This window comes from Podarcis filfolensis (genome assembly GCF_964270895.1).
Source record: "Podarcis filfolensis genome assembly, chromosome: W".
Taxonomy (NCBI): domain Eukaryota; kingdom Metazoa; phylum Chordata; class Lepidosauria; order Squamata; family Lacertidae; genus Podarcis; species Podarcis filfolensis.
The window spans coordinates 36,642,324-36,659,339 of NC_139619.1; the positions used below are offsets into that span (position 1 = coordinate 36,642,324).

At 47.7% G+C, this 17,016-nt stretch overlaps 1 long non-coding RNA gene across 1 annotated transcript; it reads right to left on the minus strand.

Annotated features, from left to right (window-relative positions):
* Positions 1 to 12,100: 12,100 nt before the first annotated feature.
* On the minus strand, positions 12,101 to 16,680 carry LOC310753911. The gene is made up of 2 exons (XR_014543501.1): positions 16,187 to 16,680; positions 12,101 to 12,330 (listed from the first exon to the last, which is right to left on the minus strand). It is a non-coding gene; the product is annotated as an uncharacterized lncRNA (long non-coding RNA).
* Positions 16,681 to 17,016: the final 336 nt, after the last annotated feature.

Sequence of the window (17,016 nt, forward strand, 5' to 3'; positions counted from 1 at the left end):
GGAATACAGTTTCCCAGTCAGCAGCGTCGCTCCCGGCAGGAGGTCAATCTTGCAGTCGTAAGGCCTGTGGGGAGGCAGGTTATCCGCTTCCCTCTCGCAGAAGACCTCCAAAAACTCCTTGTACTTGTTGGGTACCGCTTGCACCATGCCTAGGTGTAACTGCGGTTCATCCTCTTGCCCCTCCTCCTCCTGGCGGGTCTGGATGCAGTGTTCTGCGCAGTAGGAGGAGCAGAAGGTCAATTGCCGCTGGTACCATGCTAATGCCGGGCTGTGCCTATCCAGCCAACTCATACCCAACACTATGGGCGTGTCTGACAGGTGGGTGACGTTGAAGCTGATGACTTCGCGGTGGTTTCCAATATGCATCACCATCGGTGGTGTTTGCTGTACCACCTCTCCTCCAAGTAGCTTCCTGCCATCGACCATGACGACGTTTAGGGGCATCGTGGCTGGCATGAGTGCTATGCGATGTTGCTTGATAAAGTCCACTCCTATAAAGTCTGCGTTGCTCCCAGAGTCAATGGTTATTGGTACTTGCATGGTGTGCCCAGTGGGCAACTGGAGCGATGCGGTGAGTTGCACCACTGGTTTGGGTGGGAGGGGGTCTGTGGGCTGTAAAATCTCTGGGGACTGCTTCACTGACTTGCCTGGTTGGGCCCCAGTGGCTCTGTTTCCAACCAGGCGTCTTCTTCCCCCTGCGGCTGTTTCGGCTGCTGACTTGTTCCCTTTACTGTTGCTGAAGCTGCAGTGTGCTTCTGGAGCCTCTGGGGACACTCTTTGGCCATGTGCTGAGCACTGTCGCAGATGTAGCACTTCCTGGTCCCTCTAGGAGCCTTCGCCTTGACTGCTCCCGGTGTTTGGGCTCTGCTGGCAGTCTGAGCCCTGGCACCACCAATCTCCATCGGCTCTTCTCCCCTTCCCAAAGGAGGCATGGACAGCGCCCGCCCCGCCTCTCTGGGAAAGAAAGGGGTTGTCCTGGCTGGGCTGCTTGCCTTACGTCCTTCCTCCCTGCTCCAAGGGCGTCCTTCCAGGCGCACACCAATCGCCAACGCTCTTTGGGCAACTTCTTGGGTACTTTGCGGTCGTTCCCCTCTTGCCAGCTCATCTTTCACCTCTCCACTTAGCCCCTCCCAGAACAGGTCTCTGACAGCAATAGAGTCCTTCTCCCAGCCCAGCACGTTCAGTAAGGCAAAAAAGCGTGAGTGATATTGCCTCACCGTCGCTTTCCCTTGCTGTAGTCCATGCATTTCCCTCCGAGCAACATCTACATCTACCGTAGATTTAAAGCAAGAGTCCATAGCTTTGATAAATGCATCGGAATCTTTGAGGGCGGGGTCTTCTTCGCGCCACAAATTCCGCAGCCACGCTTTTGCTTCCCCATGCAAATGAGTGATTATGAAGCCCACTTTCTCTTCCTCATCTCTAAAGTCCTTCCGAAGCAAATTGAGCGCGTAAACCACGTCAGCTCTGAAGTTAGGGTATTGCTGCAGGTTCCCATCGAAGTGGGCTACTAGGCTGCCCCCCCTCTTCCCGAGGCCAACTCCCTCCGGTTTGGGTCCTGGCAGCCCCTCTTTCCCCCAACGGTCCCACCTTGCCTGCAGATCCCGGCAGAGCGCTACTGCTTCTTCTTCTCTTTTCCTGGATGCTGCTACTTCTGCGTAAAGCGTCGTCACTGCTTCTTGCAGTTCTTTCACCTGGCTCTCTGTAGCCATCTTTGCCTATCTTCGTGAGCTTGCAAAACACCAAGTCTTGCCCCTCGCTGCACCAACTGCACCAACTGTTGGGATACTGCCAGGTTGATAATGTCCATCTGAGCCCCCAAGCTCGGTGCCGGACGATCCATCGACCTCCCGTAGTCACGCAGTATCAGCAATTTAGCGACACTAAGCCTCTGGCTTAGTGCACACTCTTAACAGCAGAATTCACACAGCAAAAGTTGCACAGCAGGACAGCATATTTACAGTTTATTTTGCGTAGGTCAGAACAAAAGAAGACATGACCGTCTGCTCCGACTGCTCAGGCAAAACAGCAGAAAACGAAAGGAACAGACAAACATAAACATCCTGTGAACAGGAAATACGCAGGCTGTGACACAAACATCCTGCTCCCTTTTAAGGTGGAACGGAAATATCCTAACATCCTCCCCCTTTCCGTGTAACCTGTAGTACCTGTGGTTCAACCCAATTGCAACCTTTGTACGTAAACCTTAAGTTGTTCTCTGTTAACAACCTTAGACAACAGATCAGCAGGAATTTCATTTCCTGGCATGTAGGACACCTGAATGAGTCCTTTCTGAATACACTCTCTTGCACGATGTAGCTTAATCTGCAAGTACTTGGTCCTTTGCTTGCAACTCTCTGAGTTCAGCAAAGCCAAACAAGATCTATTGTCTTGATACACTTGTATAGGACATTTCACAGAAACCCCAATGTCCTTAAACAGTTGCATCAACCATTCACAATCCATGAGTGAAAATGACAGAGCATTGAGTTCTGCTTCACAGGAACTTAGGCTAACTGTCGTCTGCTTTTTTCACAACCAGTCAAACAGGCAGTGGTTGTACATGTAGCATACTCCAGAAGTGCTTGTACCATCCGTGGTGTCACTTCCAAAACTTGCATTTGCAAAGATTTCAAGACCTCCAGTCTTCTGACTGGTGAACCTCAGCCTGTAGTGCATAGTCCCTTTCAAATACCGGGCTATGCGCTTCAGAGCTTTCCAATCCTGAACAGTAGGATTGTTAGCATGTCTGCTAAGCAGGTTAGTGCTTACAGCAATGTCAGGTCTTGAACATCTAGCAATGAAATTCAACTTGCCTAGAATGCATCTGTACAGCGTTGTGTCAGAAAACGCTTCAGCAGTACTGTCTACCTGGTAACCTGTCACCATCGGTGTGTCTGCTGGGTTTGCATCAACCAAATTCAACCTGGTTAATACATCAGCAATTTTCTGTGTTTGGTGTACCAGAAAATTACCTGCTTGGTCCCTCTCCACCTGCAGAGAAAGATAGTTGGATACCTCACCAAGATCCTTCATGTCAAAGTGCTCCTTCAGCTGAGCTAGGGTGCTTTGGTAGAAAGCCTGATTCTTCCAAAACATCAGAAGATCATCAACAAAACATAAACAATACAGTTTGTTTTGCCCCTCCTCCTTGACAAACACACACGGATCAGCTTTGCCCTGGTGAAAACCTAGAGAAAGCAACGTTTCAGTGAGTTTTGTGTTCCAACACCTGGCACTCTGCTTGAGACCATATAAAGATTTCCGCAGTTTACAGACCATTCCCTTCTGTATCTGCATCCCGTCAGGTGGAAGCATGTATAGCTCCTCCCCCAAAATCCCGTACAAAAAAGCTGTATTTATGTCATGATGGGAAACATGCAGTTTCTCCTCCGCAGCGATCTTGAGCATTAGCCGAATGCTCTCATATTTGACTGTGGGTGAGTAGGTCTCGTGGTAATCCTTCCCTGGTACCTGTGAAAAACCTCTGGCAACCAATCTGGCTTTGTGTCTGACAACCTTGCCATTCTGGTCTGTCTTGGCCTTGAAGACCCATTTGCTGCCAACCTGTCTCATCCCTGGGACTACCGGTACCAGCTCCCAAGTCTGGTTCCTGTTCAAGGAATCAACTTCAGCCTTCATGGCATTAAGCCAAGGCTCAGCATCTTTAGAGGTTAACTCCTGGACCTCTTTGAAGCTTGAAGGTTCCCACACCTTCTCTGAGCTACTAAGAACAGCAGTTGCCGTCTTAGCAAACTCATCAGCAAATCTCTTTGGAGGTTTGCCTTTGGTCGCCCTTTCAGACCTGCGAACCAGACGCAAGTCTTCTGGACTCATCTCCTCCTTCTTAGGAGAAAAGTGACCAATGGTGAACAGTGGTTCTTCCAGTTCATTGTCAGACGCATCAGATGGTCTGACTGAGGCCTTTGCGCTCTTGTAGTCTGCTGTGTCATCACTGTCACTGACAGCAGCAGCAGCGCCGCCCACTGAACTGGAATCCGAACTCTGATCATCATCATCATCATCATCATCATCCTCAGTTTCCTCAGCTTTCTCAGCATGATCTGCTTTCTTCACATCACCTTCATCCTCCTCTGGGTAACTCTGGAAAATTCCCACATTTTCCCCCCACTTAGGATTGTACTCAACACTCCTTGTGAACTTTATGGATTTTGAGTTAGTCATCCATACTCTGTATGCACCTTTGTCGTACCCCATGAACAAACCATGTGCCCCACGCTTCCCAAGCTTGTTGCTTTGTGGGGTGTGTACCCACATGTCAGAACCAAAGATTCTCAAGTGCTTGGTGTTAGGTTTCTTACCAAACATTTTCTCATAGGGAGTGCAGCCAATAGGTGATGACAGTCTGCGATTAAAAGTGTAAACAAAATTCGAGAGAGCCTCCCCCCAAAACTTCTCAGGGAGGTTGGCATCATGCAACAAGGTTTTTATTCCTTGCAGCAACGTTTGATTTGCTCTCTCCGCAAGCCCATTCATCCATGGCGATCTAGGCGTTGACAAGTCATGCTGGATTCCCTTCTCAGTCAGGAAAGCTTCAAACTGCTGAGAAGTGAACTCCCCGCCCTGATCAGTAAAGAGACAGCCGATACGTTTACTGTGAGCATTCTCCAACCAAGCACAGAACGCCTTGAACCTAGGAAACGCTTCTGACTTTTGTTGGAGCATAAACACATGAATGTACCTGGAAAAAGAATCAATTAAACCATGAAGTACCTTGCTCCACCCAAAGAGGGCGCAAGTGGACCAACCAGGTCTGCGTGGACTAGCTGGTAGGGTTTAGAAGCCTGGCTGCTAGACACCTTGCCTTTCGGAGCAACCTTCACCTTGTTCTCTGCACAAGATACACATTTCATGTGAAATTTACAAGGTTTGATGTCCAAACCTTCAACCAACTCAGGCATCTTGGCTAGCGCTTGCCAAGAGAGGTGACAAAATCTTCTATGTGCATCGTGAATGCATCCTGCATGAAGAACCTTGTTAGTTTGTGCAACACAACAAGAATCAGCATTAGATATAACAGCATTGTCATCATAAGTTAGACAGAACAAACCATCCAACAACTTTGCATGCAAAAAGTCCTCTTTGCCTTTTCTGATGACACAGACAGTCCTCTTGAATGTAATTTCAAAACCACGCCCATTCAGCTGTGGAACACTAAGCAAATTGTCCGCAGCTCCTGGAACAAAAAGTACATCTCTGATGGTAGTATGCAGACTTGCAAGTTTCACAGTCCCAACTCCTGCAGCTTGCAAAGTCCTTCCATCAGCCAGGTGGATCTCTCCATCTTGAGGTGTGAAGGAGATGAACAGATGGCGGTCTTTGGCGATATGGCGCGTGCACCCTGAATCCACTATAAACCTCGCCTTGGCCTTCGGTGAAGCAGTGCCAGCAAACAAAACTTTGTTTTCCACCGGCGTGGGCTTTTGCTGCTTGCCCCCCTGCTCCTGGCCATCAGACTTGCCTTTAGCCTTTGGTGAGGCTGTGCCAGCAAACAAAACCTTGTTTTCCACTGGCGTGGGCTTTTGCTGCTTGCCCCCCTGCTCCTGGCCATCAGACGTGCCTTCAGCCTTTGGTGGAGCTGTGCCAGCAAACAAAGCCTTGTTTTCCACTGGCGTGGGCCTTTCACCCCCCTTCTGCTTCGGGCCATCTGCAGGCTTTTTCCTTTGTTTACTTCTGGCCTTCCGGCCTCTGCAAAGTTGACCTTGGCTCCCATGGGAAACAGAGCTCTCAGCTGCCGACTCCTTGGCTCCCCCTGGAGGCTGGAATGCTGCCTGGGATGACATCACAGTCAGCTCCCCCTGCAGCTTGCAACCGGTGCCCTCGGCATCCTTGCATTCACTCGCATTCTGGGAAACAGCCAGGACCTCCGATGCAGTCAAACTCTGGGCTGGGATGACTGGCAGATGGGCTATCTTCAAAGCATTCCACATCTGACGTGCAGTCGTGTTGCCAGCTAGCGTAGCAATTTCCTCCAGAGAGACGGACAAGACTATTACGTCTATGGCTCTCGAATTCTGAGCCTCCCATCTCCCTGTCAGAGGAACTGGAGGGGCTTCAGACACAGTATGCCACAACCCAAACTGACGCAGCAAACTCTCACACCATTTTGCCCAGGTCTCATAATTGTGGCCATTTAGCTTTGGACACTCAGCAGCTTCAGAGGCTTGGAAAAACTCCATTCCAGCTCTTAACGTCAGCCGTGAGTCTTCTTCACTTCAGAGACTCCTTATCTTGGCACCCATAAATCACGAAGCCTGCTTGGCTCGGCTCCCAGGCCAATTAGGCCAGCCGGACATCAAAAGCTCTTGCCGCGGCAAACAGAAAAGCCTCTTCTTTCGCTTTTCCAACACATACCTCAGCAGTCTGTCGCAGTCTTACTCTCCTGCAAGTGCCGTGAATCTGGGCCCGAAACCTGTTGTTGGGATACTGCCAGGTTGATAATGTCCATCTGAGCCCCCAAGCTCGGTGCCGGACGATCCATCGACCTCCCGTAGTCACGTAGTATCAGCAATTTAGCGACACTAAGCCAGAGGCTTAGTGCACACTCTTAACAGCAGAATTCACACAGCAAAAGTTGCACAGCAGGACAGCATATTTACAGTTTATTTTGCGTAGGTCAGAACAAAAGAAGACATGACCGTCTGCTCCGACTGCTCAGGCAAAACAGCAGAAAACGAAAGGAACAGACAAACATAAACATCCTGTGAACAGGAAATACGCAGGCTGTGACACAAACATCCTGCTCCCTTTTAAGGTGGAACGGAAATATCCTAACACTCACGCTGCGAGGTTTTTATAGGGGACGGAGCATACTGTCAGGGCTACCCTAGGTCCCAGCTCACAAAGGACCAACGCTGCTTCGTTGTTAAGTATAAAAGTCTTTATTGAAGTTCAGTTTCACTTCCAGAGCCGCAGCGCGCAGCCCCACGTCTAAAGTGTCAGACCACTGATGCTCCGTCTGAGTCTCCTCCCCCTTGACACCAATTTAAGATTCTAGCCTTGCTCCACCTTCTCCGCTGCTCCTTCCTCCTCTGGGTCCGCCTGCCCGCCGGGGTTCCGCCCTTTCTAGCCTCTTCTCCTGCTGATTCCCCTGAGCCTTCTCCCTCCCTCCGGCGGGCTTTAGCAGCTGGTTCCCCATCCGGGTCTCCTGCTGTTCCGCGCGCCTGCACATTTGAACTTGGCGCGCGCGCCCAGCCAGCAGCTTTCCTCCTGACCGTTCCACTGCTGCTGTCACTGCTTCCCCCATCGGGGGGGGCTAGCTGCAACTGACCTCCCCTCCGTTGGAGGCGTGGTCAGCCCTGACTCCCTCTCTGGAGGAGACACTGCCCCTGACACATGTGACTCCTCCCCCCCACTACGCTCTGGTGGGGAAACTGGTCCCGATCCTCCACTGCTGCTTTGGGGTTCCCCTCTGGCTCCTTGTTTCTGGTGCGTCCCCCCTGGGACCCCCCTTGCCCTGACCATCGGCGCCCCCTTCTGGGAATCTTCTGATTCGCTGGAGAAGCTCATGGAATCTCTCGGGCCACTGTCATACTCCCCTACGCTGCCCTCGGATTCTTCCCCTTCGCTCTCCCAATCCTCTCTCCCCAGTGCTCCTGCTCCTGATTCCCTGACAGCAACTATCAGCAACACTCCTCCTGAAACCTAGCTCCTCCAAGGCTTCATTCAGACACTTGTTCCAGTTTCTGGCAGATTGACGCAAACCATAAATAGATTTGTGCAACTGCCACACGATGCCTTGCCCCTTGACCTCAAACCCTGGAGGAGGAAGCATGTACAACTCCTCCTGGAGATCGGAGTTCAAGTAAGCGACATCCACGTCAAAGTGGTTCACCTTCCAACCTCTCTGTGCAGCAACAGCTAGGAGCACACGCAGAGTTTCGCTCTGAGAAGTAGGAGAGTACACTTCCATGAAACGGACTCCTTTTCTCTGTGTGAAACCTCTGGCCACTAATCTCGCTTTATACTGTGGTTCTCCAGCTTCTGTGGGTTTAAGGCGATAAACCCATCTGCAACTCACAGCCTGTTTGCCAGCCGGCAATTGTGTGAGCGAGAACACACCCAAAGATTCCACTGAGTTCATCTCCTTCTGCATCACCTCATGCCATTTGCTAGCTTCTTCCTGAGGCAACTTCTGAACATCCTCAAAGGATTCAGGTTCACATCTAGGCACACCTACCCACACACTGGTGGCTTCGTACCTCTCAGGTGGCTTCCCCTTAGTAGTCCTCGCTGATCTCCTCAGCGTGAACTCTGTCGCCCCCTCTGACTCACTAGGGCCAGCCAAACCATCCCGTGTCAGAGACCTCCCCCTCTGACCTGCTTCGCCTTTTGGGCCTCACAACTGGGCCTGTAGGCGAGGATGGCTCACTCCTTGGCTCAGACTTAACAGAGACCTGTGGAGGGGTCTTGGGACTTCCCTTTGGAGGGGTTCGGAACCTCTCCCTTGGAGACCCCGGTTCTGGACTCTGTGGCTGTGGACTGTGCTCCTCAGCAACAGGTTCAGTTTCGTCCTCCTCCTCTTCCTCCTCTGAGTCAAACTGTTCTGAAAGAACATCTGGGTTCCCATGAATGCGTTTCCACCCATTCTGCTCGCAGAACTCAGCACTGCCGCTAATAAGCAGCTTAGTCTGGTTGCCAGTAGGATATGCGAAACGCCATGCCTTTGAACCCGGCTCATAGCCTAGAAAGATAATCTTCCTGGACCTTGGTTCACCCTTTCTGCGATTGTCCTTTGGGATGAGGACCCAAGCCTCACAGCCAAACACACGCAAGAAATCCACCTTGGGCTTCTTACTGTGCAGCAGAAAATAGGGCGTGTCCCCCACACTTGAATTGAACACTGTTCTGTATGAAGCACGCAGTCTTGTAACTCTCGGCCCAAAAACGCTGTGGGAGACCTGAGTCAGCAAGCATGGCCTGTGCTGCCTCCTGAAGCGTTCAATTTTTTTCTCTCAGCAATTCCATTCTGTTGGGGACTATGTGGTGCTGTCAATCTATGACTGATACCCTTCTGTCTGAAGAAAGACTGCAGCGCAGAACCAGTGTACTCCGCCCCCCGATCAGACTGAAACGAAACCACCCTGGTAGAAAAACGCAGCTCTACTGCTGTGATCCAATCCCTGATCAATGCAGCTGCCTCCCCCTTGTGTTGGATTGTGAACAGCCAGGTGTGTCTCGAAAAATCATCAATCAGGACCAGAATATGCTTCGATCCACTTAAAGAAGCTACCTGCATCGGTCCACATAAATCTGAGTGAACCAGCTCAAAGGGTCTGCTGGTCCTCCTCTCTGACCTGGGATATGTGCATGTCGTGACCTTCGATTGTTTGCACGCTCAACAATCTAGGAATTTATCACAAGCTTTAAACCCACACCCAACTGTGTTCTCAGTGGCCTTCTTAACATAAGACCACCCTGCATGCGCAAATCTGCAATGCCATAGATGTAAGCAATTATCATGTGGTGGTATGTTTGCGCACTGCACTTGTGCCTCCTCAGGGGGTTCTGCAATAGCAGCATTTGCAACAGGCATCTGTACCAGGAAAAGCCTGTCTCTCCCCTCAACGCTGTGAATCTTCTTTCCATTCCTGTAAAAAGAGCACATATTATTAGCAAACACCACATCAAATCCGTCAGCGACAAGAGCTGATACACTTAAAAGAGAATTGGCGATCTCAGGCACCACAAAAGCCTGCACTTCATGATCTATAAAGGAACAGTACAAAAAACCAGTTTCAGTTAATTGTCTCTTGGAGCCATTTGCCAGTGACACGTAATGTCCAGTTTTAACTTTCTTGCAGTTCCGAAGTAGCCCACCAGAAGGCATGAGACAATGTGTGGCTCCAGTGTCAAAAACAAGAGTCAATGTGGCTCTCTGGCTGCCTTCCAACGCTGCCATAGCAACACTCACACCCCCACCGGGGTCTTTGCCAGTGTCCTTCACGATTGCCATGTTTGCAGGGCCTCTGCCGGTGTTCTCACGCTTCGCCGTCTGAGAACCGTCACTTATCTGCTTTCCTTGCAGCTGGTCGGCGACCTTGCATTCCAGAGCCTCTGCAGAACAATGCCTTACACAGCCTGACTTCGACTCAGAGCAAAAACAACTTTCGGAGACTTTAGCTTTCCCAGAACTCTTGGAACTGCCCGCACCCCCACTCCTGAGTGGACAGCTTCCTGAGGAACAGCCTGCCACTGCTTTCCTCCCAGCTCTCAGCCTCTCTCCCAGTCCATCACACAGATGTGTTGAAGCATAGAAACAGCTTCCAGGAACAGTTCCTTCAGCCCTCTCTGGTCTGGCTACCACTGAGGCTTCACATGCCGTCTTCAGTGCCTGCCACGCGACCCAGGGCTTCTTCCCTTTAAGGATTGGCAACAGCCAAGCATCAACGCTTGCTCTTAAAATGGCTAGCACCCTTTGCTCTCTTCCCGGAGCATCAGCCACGCCTGCTTCACAAGCTTCCACTGCGCCTGCAGCCCTCCCAACCTCAGCTGCAGCGCCGGCTCCGGCAAGAACTGGGCCAGCCTGCATAAATTCCCAAAGCTGTTTGCCTTCCAGCCAGTAGTACATGCGCTTACTCCAGTCTTCCAAATTTGAACCATTTAAGCTTTCAAAAGGCACGTTAAAAGTCTCATGGGCTTGCTGTTGCGGAGCAGCCATTCTTCCACCCCCCAGGGCTTAAGCGTACTCACGCGTTGCCAGCCAGCCAGTCCTTTGAAGCAGCAGCCTCCTCTTGGCTCCGCTCTTCACCAGCGATCTCCCACTGCCTTTCCCTTTGGCAGGAGCTCAAAGCTGGCAGCCTTTCTTGTCTCCCTCCTCACACTTGGCAGGAAACACGCAGGATCCATAACCTATGGCTATCAATCTGCCGTCCAGTCGCGCTCCCCTGCGTAACATCTGCTGGGGCCGACCTGGGCAGAAAATGCAGAGTCGCAGCAGTCCTGCCATCCGTGTGAGATAGAGGGATAAATCAAGTCCAGAGACAGTTTCTTGTTATCTCTAAAGCTTTATTTACAAGCCATAAATCAGTTTATCCACCATCGGAGCTTTCCGGCATCTTTCCGTGTTAGGAACACACTCAGTCTAAATCGAAAGTAGCTCTCACAGACAAAGACAGACAAAGCCTGTGACGCACGGCCTTACGTAAAGGCCCCTCCCCCAGATACAGGACACCAAGGAGTTTAACCACCAAACTCCACAGTTTTGCATCAGAGGGGCAGCCATCCCCTCCCATGGCTCCTCCTCCCCCAGACAGTGTTCCACACAGTGTGCCGACCCAAAGGTGAGGTATCGCTGGTGCCATTACACCACCGGGTCATGGAGTGCCAACCAACTCATTCCCAGAATAATGGGAGGTCCTGCCAAGATGGCCACATGAAACGATATACAATATCTTTATTGTCATTGTCCCATGCAGAACAATGAAATTGAAAAACTACATGAAACATTCAAAAATTCCTAAAAACTCTGAAACCCCATTTTAAAATACACTATTCTAGAGACCCCTTATGCTGCGTTTAGACCCAGAATTGCATTTGTGTAGAAACTGTTTCTCAGGCGGCTAGTCCTGGCCTTTATAACCCTATACCTTCTTTCAGAAGGCAGAAGCTGAAAGAGATAATTTCCGGGGTGCGTACTATCCTGCGCTATCTCTGCTGCTTTCTTATGGCACCTGACAGTATAGATTTGATCTAAGGTGGGAAGAGTGCACCCAATTATTCTCTCTGCAGTCTTTACAACCCTGGACAGCATTGTTTTTTCCCTGGCCGTGCAGCTCCCAAACCACACACACAGACCATAAGTTAATACACTCTCCACAGTGCAATGGTAAAATGCCGTCAACAGGTTCTTTGAGAGATTGTTTTCCGGAGGATTCTCAGAAAATATAACCTCTGCTGTGCTCTCTTCATCAGGTCTTTGCTGTTTTCTCCCCAGGTTAGGTCGTCTCTCAACTCCATTCCCAGAAATTGAAACACCGAGACCTGTTCCACGCACTTCCCCTCAATAATAAGTGGCTGAATATTCAATTTACATTTCCTAAAGTCCACAATGATCTCTTTTGTTTTCTTTAAGTTAAGGAGTAAGTTGTTTTTCCTGCACCACTCCCCCAACTGCTCAACTTCCTTCCTATAGGCCGCCTCCCCCTCTCCAGCCGTGATTAAACCAACCACCGTTGTATCATCTGCGAACTTAATGATCTTATTACTGGGGTATTTGGGGGCACAGTCAGCTGTATAGAGCGTATATAAAAGCGGGCTCAGCACGCACCCCTGCGGCGCCCCCATATTCGTGATGAGATCTGCAGAGACCTGGGAACCCACTTCCGTGTTGGCTGCCTGTTCTGCTGGAAGGGTGAGCTCTTTCGCTTGAAAGAGCACCGGTGCTTTGAAGGTTGGGGAAACTGCTAGAGCAACGCGGTACCCCTTAAAAACCTCGGATTGAGCATTCCGAGGACTTGGTGTTCCTGTGGGTGCCTGGAATGACTCCCTCACCCCCAGTAAGCTCTTGAAAAGGGCTCCGAGAGCGGGTGGGGTTGGAGACGGAGGCACTTGGGAATAGACTCGTTTCCTTCATCTCATGAAGCTCCGAGTCCGGCGATCGTGAGCGGCCAATTTCTCCAAGCAACTTTGATTGGAAAAGAGTGAGTAAAAATTTGGACATTCATTTGGAAAGGACAGGGGCTTAAAAAAACAACATAGGTCAGTCCCTTCCTCTGATTAAGAGACAAAACAGCTACATTAGCCAAAGCCGCGATCTAAAATTTACAACTTTCTAAAGACTTTCAAGTTAACCTTTGTATTCCTCCTAGCAGGGGGGAGATACTTTTCAGACTTTTTTAATCCTTGTAGACAGTTTGGATTTACGAGGTATTTTCTTTGTGGAAGCGGACTACTCAGTCGGGAAGACTAGACTCCATTGTGACGTCGTAAAGAAAAGGACACTTTCAACTTTCGTTTTCCTACTTGGGGGGAAAAAAGTAACTGCAGCTGCCCAAACTCAAAGGTTTTCCTTTTCCCTTTCTCTGTTAAACAGTACCCCTACCCCCAGATATAAATTGTAAATTGTGACTGTGTCAGTGACTTCTGTCAGTATATGAAAGCAACGCAGCTGCAAACCGGTAGCTTGTTGACATCACATGATGCGGCTATCTGTGGGAAAGAACTTTCCCGGAAGTTCACAGGCTTCTCAGAGCTCTGTGAAGAGTGTAATTTGAAACCTTCCATTTGCGTATGTACAGGAAGTTTGTCAGACTTGCTAGAAGAACTGAATTGATCGGACATGTTTTTCTGTAGTGCTCTAAAGTCAGAAATAAAAGGATGTAAATAGACATTTCTGACTGTCTCCTTTCCCTGCTAGGGAAGCAGAAGGAGGGGGTGTGCATTTACCCAAGCTGGGAAAATGTCGCCTATCAAAATCTCTCTGGTCTGTCCGGGAAGTCAGCCAGAGGAGGTTACCGGTAAACGAGCTCCGAGAGCAGTGAGAGGGGCCAGCCTCTCCGGAGGGGGCTTGTTTAACCAACAACTTCTGGGGAATTAAGAAAGGATTACAAGTTAGAGAGACTGTTGACTTGTATATTAAGACTGGTGGAGAGGCTTGAGAAGAGAAACTGTCTGTCTCCTTATCTCCTCTTTGTGTTTGAGACTGACCTTGAACAAAAGAATTGCAAGTTATGGATGGGGGAGAGAAAGGAGAGAGGACAGAGAAAACAAAAACCAAAGCAAGGAGGGATTCTAAGTCACCATCTTTTGAGGACTCTGTGTTGCAATTGCTTCAGGAAATTAAAACGGAAGTAAGAGGAAATCAAAAGTCTATACAGGAATTAAAAAGTGACTTTGCTCAATTAAGACAAGATTTGACGCAAGTTAATTCAGATGTATCAGCACATGAGTCAAGACTGGCGCATTTGGAAACTGAGAATTCCTGACTTAGAGGCAAATCAGCGACAATCTCAAATTTCAATTGCGTCTCTGCAGCTAAAACAGAGGAAATGTAATCTGAGATTGAGGGGCGTACCCCAGAAAGAGCGGGATAATTTGAAGGATTGGTTAATTGAAGAATTTGCAGCGTACTGGGGCCTCTCAAAAGAAGAATTAAATTCCTGGATAGACAAGGCCTACAGATTTGGACCTAAAAAAGATACTAAGATCACACATGACTGTATGGTGATTTTTAAAACTAAAGAGCAGAGAGACATTATTTTAGGCCACCATTATAAAAAAAGTTTAAAGATAGCTGAGAAGGGAATAATTCTGTTTAAAGACATTCTGACATACTTTTTGGCCCTGAGAAATAATTATACGGATTTGGCCAGTGCCCTAAGAAGAAAGAACATTTTCTTCAGGTGGGAGTTCCCGGAAGGACTATCTTTTAAATTTCAAGGAAGGAAACAAAGAATAACAACTGTCAGAGAGAAAGTAAGATTTTTGGAGAAAAACGCAAAAGAGCTTGGACTGGAAAGTTCTCCTTCATCAGGGGCAGGGGCAGTGGGCCCCTAACAAATCAGGATGTCTTTGAAAATCTATTCCTGGAATGTGAATGGTCTAAATTCGCGTTTTAAGAGGAATCAAGTTTATCATGTACTGGCAAGACAGAATTTGGATATAATTTGTTTACAAGAAACACATGTTATAAGACTTCACAGGAAAATTCTCCAAAATAAGAAACTTGGACAGGAATTTATTTCATCCGACCAAGTGAAAAAAAGAGGCGTGGTTTTTTACGTTAAAGAAAAATGGAACCCCAAATTGTTGTTTAAAGATGAGGAAGGGAGGTACATTGCAGTTGAAATTACGGCACAAGGTGATAAATTTCTTTTCCTGGGAATTTATGCACCAAATGATGGCAAAATGGAATTCTTTAAGAATCTGGACTTAAAACTCATGGATTATATGGATTACAAATTGATTTTAATGGGAGACCTGAATGGAGTAGCATCAACATTAATGGATAAAACACAGGGTCAGAAAAATCCAAGTTCCGGCAGACTACCAAAGATTTTCTTTGATATGACTGATAAATACGATTTGTCGGACATATGGAGGCTACGAAATCCAATGGAGAGAGATTTCACTTTTTTCTCAAATTCAAATCAATCTTTCTCTTGATACGACTATTTATGGGTATCCAGAGATTTGGTTCCTAAGGTTACTAAAACAGAAACTTGCCCTAAGACTTGCTCAGATCATAATGCAGTGGTTTTCGAGATGAAATTATACCTGCAGGGTTCCTTTAGATGGAGGATGAATGATGAGTTGTTGAGGAATGAACAGATGATTAGTAAGGCCCAAAAGACTCTAAAAGACTATTTTGAACTAAATATGAACACAGATGTTGAAACAAGAGTCATTTGGGATGCAAGTAAGGCGGTAATGAGAGGTTTCCTCATACAACAGAACTCGATAAGGAAAAAGATACAGAATGAGAAAAAAAGACTTCTGGGAGAAGATTTATAATGAACTGAAAAAAATGTTGAAATATACATTTATTAAGAAACCAGAGGCCTTTCTTCTTGGAATAACAGGTCTGGAATTGCCCAAGAAAGATGTTAAATTATTTTTGTATGCCACAACGGCCGCCCGAATATTACTTGCTAAAAATTGGAAAACACAAGAACTACCAACAGTGGAAGATTGGCAGATGAAGATGATGGACTTTTCGGAGCTAGCTGACCTCACTGGAAGAATCCGCGACCAGAAAGAAGAGGAGTTTCAAGAGGACTGGAGCAAATTCAAGGACTATTTGAAAAAATATTGTAATATAAAAAATTAGAAATTACTTGAAAGAAACAAATAGGCCTAGGACAAATTAAGTTATAATTAAATAAATGGGATTCAGAATGTCAAGAAAAGTGAATAAGATGACTATAGTTGGAAATTGTTTTAGTTTAATGATGATATTGGAAAGCTGTTACTTTTAAATTACAAGGAAACTCAGAAGGGAGGGATTTGAGGAAGTCAATCAAGATGTTTAAAAAGTTGGATTTGTGAAGAATTAAGTTTGTTATTATTGTTTGTTTATTGTTCCCCCCCTTTCCCCCTCCCTTTTTTCTTTTTTTCTCTTCTTCTTGTTTTCCTTTTCTGTTTTTGTGTATTCTTTTGCTTTGTGGAAACGGTGGAAAATTTAATAAAAAATTATTCCCAAAAAAAAAAAAGAAGAGAGAGAGACCTGGGAACCCAACCTGACCCTTTGGGAACGGTTTGATAGAAAATCTAATATCCACCTGCACAAACATGGTGGAAGTCCCAGGTCTAATAATTTGGGCACCAATCTATGCGGAAGAATAGTATTAAATGCAGAACTAAAGTCTACAAATAACAGTCTCGCGTAGTTCCCTTGCTTCTCCAAATGAGTCAGGACAGCATGTAAAGCCATTGCCACAGCATCCTCCGTGGATCTCTTTGTCTTGTACGCAAACTGGTAAGGGTCAAGTCCCACTGGCAGACAAGATACGATGCGCTTCCTCACCAGTTTTTCGAAACATTTCATTATAATGGGTGTCAACACCACAGGGCGAAAATCATTCAGGCTATTTTTTTATTTTTTGGCAGGGGTATAATGGTAGCGGATTTTAGACAGGGTGGAACGGTGGCTTGGGCCAGAGACTGGTTAAAAATCTTTGTAAAGATTCCTGCCAGTTGGTCTGAATAATCTCTTAGCACCCTGCCCTGGTTAATACATCAGCAATTTTCTGTGTTTTCTGTGTTTGATGTACCAGAAAATTACCTGTTTGGTCCCTCTCCACCTGCAGAGAAAGATAGTGTGATACCTCACCAAGATCCTTCATGTCAAAGTGCTCCTTCAGCTGAGTGAGGGTGCTTTGGTACAAAGCCTGATTCTTCCAAAACATAAGAAGATCATCAACAAAACACAAACAATACAGTTTGTTTTGCCCCTCCTCCTTGACAAACACACATGGATCAGCTTTGCCTTGGTGAAAACCAAGAGAAAGCAATGTCTCAGTGAGTTTTGTGTTCCAACACCTGGCACTCTGCTTG